The sequence below is a fragment of the Anguilla anguilla genome, chromosome 2, assembly GCF_013347855.1.
Source record: "Anguilla anguilla isolate fAngAng1 chromosome 2, fAngAng1.pri, whole genome shotgun sequence".
NCBI lineage: Eukaryota > Metazoa > Chordata > Actinopteri > Anguilliformes > Anguillidae > Anguilla > Anguilla anguilla.
In genome coordinates, this window is record NC_049202.1 from 64,477,185 (window position 1) to 64,481,108 (window position 3,924).

A 3,924-nucleotide genomic window follows, 5' to 3' on the forward strand; every position below is an offset into this window, starting at 1 on the left:
CAGACAGAATGGGCTGCAACAACATTAAATGTGACAATCCCTAATTAAATACCAAATAATAATATGAGAAGAAACGACATCAGACCAACATTGTGCTCGTTTGTGTAATTGTTACTTGTGTTGTAGGTCCTCAGGGTAATGACTGACAATGAGCCTTGTAATAATGTCTCCCAGCTGGGGCGTGGACACTTTGAGTAGGCACCAGACATTATGGAACAGTACAAGTACACTTTATCAGCAAGTTGGGGGAAAATAAGAAAATCCCATGCTCCAGTGAATGGATTTCTTTAATGAGAAAAAGTGGATCCTGGTCCATCTTACTCATCGTACCCAAGGAACGACTTATTTGGGTCGAAGTTAATGCAGGTATGGGAGGCTGTGGCAGTCGGTATATCGGGAAAAATACCCTGGGCTTAACTGGAAAACGTATCGTGTGTGAATACTGCCATCTGCTATTTATGTTTGTTTTTAAATAAAGTTCCACTGAGAGACATTCCATAAAGGACACTACCCATTTGTTGTTGAATACAGTGGAGCATCTTAATTTTAGAACCTGGGTGCCACAGCCGATGCTGATATTGAATTGGGAAAGATAAGCCTGTTTTATCATGCGAGACGGAGTCAGATTTACTCGGATTTATTCATATTTCATCACACTGATTTAAATTAGATTTTTTAAAGATCTGCTACTGCATTGCTACTTTAATTAAATATTGAATGTCTGAGGATATGCTAGGATAATAAACAGCTTGTCAGTGTGTTTCACTCAAACTTAAGAACAAAGCATACTGTAATTTGACTGCATCTAGTTCAGGGGCCTGTCTCATGAAGCAGGATTACCGAGTTAGCTAGATAAGCGCACTGATTAAAGCCCAGAACAACCTTTTTTTTACTTCCAGTTCGAGCTTTGGGAGGGTTCTGGGTTTTACTCAGTGCAGTTATACCCAGCCAACTCAGTAATCCTCCTCCATAATACAGGTGCCAGTGGTTCTTAAACCTTATCATGGAGTACCTCCATATATGCTGGTTTTGTTCAATTGCAATTCCACATACAAGTACTTGATGACATGGTTAGAGTTAGATACAGTACCTTATTCATGGATGTCCCCAGGCTGTTATAGGGAATAAAATCACTATGATGTACACTGCTGCCCTCTGTGGTGAGTAGGCCTAAAACGCACAACTCCGAACCCACCACAGAAGCACAGCACAGACTCTAGTGCAGTGGGAACCAACCCTGTTCCTGGTGATCTCCCGTCCTGTAGTTATTCTTTTCAACCCTGATGTGACACACCCAACTCTTCTATTTAGGAGCTCAAAGAGATCCCTAGCTGTCGAATGAGGCGTGCTTCGTTTGGGTTGGAGTGAAAACCTACAGGACGGTAGGTCTTCAGGAGCAGGGTTGATTAGCGCTGCCCTGAAAGGGTTTCAGTCTGCAGGGAATACAGCCTCCAATTGTTAGGGACCAGCGCCTCCTGCTGGCCAATGGAGTTGTGCCGTTCCACTGTTGAGCTGCATGCGAAAGGTCTTCCTCTGTCTCATGTCTGTGGCAGCTGTGAGGACTATTAAAAACATAGCTTGGCATTCCAAATGGGGGGTGGGGGGGGATAAAAGAGTTTTTAAAAAATTTAAAAAAATTAAATAGATAAAATGCACAGCAAAACTTCAAAAGTATTATAGGACCAATATCAAACTGCTATTGTGCGCTTACGTGATATTTTATTTAAAATCATGTACAACACAAATTCACCTTTTATCTGGTGCAATTTTTTGTAGCATTTTCTTTTGTAAATACAAACATTTGTTTTCCAAAGAAATAAAATAAAATAAAAATCATGCACTAATTAAAAAAAGCCTTACTGAGAAAAAAAATGCTGACAGTTTTATGAGATTACGTCCCTGATAAAAGCCTTTTATAAACTGCACTTCCATTTTTCTCAACTTGCCTCATGAAACAAACATCTCACAGCCTAATAAAAAGTGTTCCACATTTAGAAAAAGAACCTTAAAAAAAAAATTACTCTCGCCTGCCACTGTGACCTTCTGCCATCCTTCCGGGTCCATAAATATTCTCTCCCTACTCACATATAAAATGTTCAATTACTGCTCAAGCATAATAAAACAGATTTTTATAACTCCCAACTCCAAAGAGTGGAATCCCAATTTGTCAGCATACTAACAGGATCTACGGCCTTTCTGGATACTGTTTTACAGGGAACACGTACTTTATGATCTGCATAAGAAGTATTTATCTACAGCGGTGTGTGTGTGTGTGTGTGTGTGTGTGTGATTTGTTTGAGCACCTGTGTGGTAAAATATTTACAAGACATGTTTACAGACATTCCTGCAAATGCAGAGAAAAAGGCAGGACAATTCAAATAAAAATCAGAATCACTGAGTCCCAGGGTTTGTGGGTCTCATCATACAGATAGTTCCAGAAGTTGAGTTTAGTCCAAAAAAGTGAAAATGTCTTCTTCTTTTTTTTTTTTAAACTCTGAAGCAATGCGAAACAACTGCTCTAAATACATATGAAGGCGAATGAACATGACACCAACTCACTCTACTTGCATTGCATCTTGGGTACACTATTAAGTCAAACCATTCTAAAATGTGAATTATGCAGTCCTCCCTGATTAAAGGAAATTAGCTAAAATCATGACATTACACTTTTCCCTGAAGGAAAGTGATTCCGAAGTGGCCATATTGGTGGAAAATTCAGACAAAAGTAAAAAATTGATGGTTTTAGCGATCCCAGCAAAATATGCTGTCAACTGTGAAATGAAAACGCAGATAGCATTTGCACCAATCGCTGCTGGTAAGCAACTTGGTTTCTATGTGATACCAGTAAACCTAACTACATTCATTTATGTATCCAGGTCCGAAATACAGCATCAGAACTGCACACAACTTAATTAGGACATAAAATGGCCTTCATATTTAAAAAGGCACGGCAGTCCGTACATTTTTATTTCATTCTTCCATTAGCATGGAGGCGATATCCAGACTAGTCACTTACAAATGCATTCAACTGGAAATGCTAAATTGCTCAGTCGTTGAATATGAATCAAGCGTCTATTAGGAATGCTGTGGTAATTGCTACACGTGTCAAAGCCATTCAGTGTATCGGGTGAATAAAGTCAAGCTCTCATCCACAGACGAGCACGTCATTCTGAGAGATTAGATTTCCGTTGATTTTGAATGATCGTAGGCTCCAGTTGCAACTGTATTCACAAAAAGAAGAGCCAGCTCAGAAATACTTTTAAAGGTCTGGGTCTTTTTTTGTGTGTGTGTGTACGTGAGTGTGTGTGTGTGTGTCTTTGTGTGTGCATGTATACGTGAGTGTGTGTGTGCGCGTACGCGTATGTTTGTCATGTGTCCGTGTGTGTGTGTGTGTGTGTATGCGTGGGCATGTATGTCTGTATGCATGTATCTGTGCGTGCGTGTCTGTGCATGTGTACCTGCATGTGTGTGTTTGTGTGTGTGCGCATGTGCGGGCATGTATGTCTGTGTGCGTGTGTGCGTGCGTGCGTGTGTGTGCATGCGTGTGTGTCACTGCGTGTGTGTTCGAGCCCGTCCCCCCTGGTGTCCGGTACAGAGTCATTTCCTGTCTCTTAGTGAAGAACAGACAGCGCACTGGGCCTTCTGCCTGCTGGCCTCCGGTCCGCCGTCCCAATTTCCCTTTTCTATGAGCGCGGGCGGCCTGGCGGCACGTCCAGCGAGCGCCTGCAGCGGCTCCCGAGGGGGACGCCCCGTCCTTTCCTCTCAGACGGGCTCCGATCCCCGTTTCTCCGTCAAAACGGTCTCCTATAAAGGACACCGTCGTCGCGCTCTTGAGCAAGGAGCTAGGTATATATAAGCTGGGTGTGTAACCGCTTCGGGTACATACCCAGGCTGTATTAATGCGTACTATGTTTTTAAAAAAGA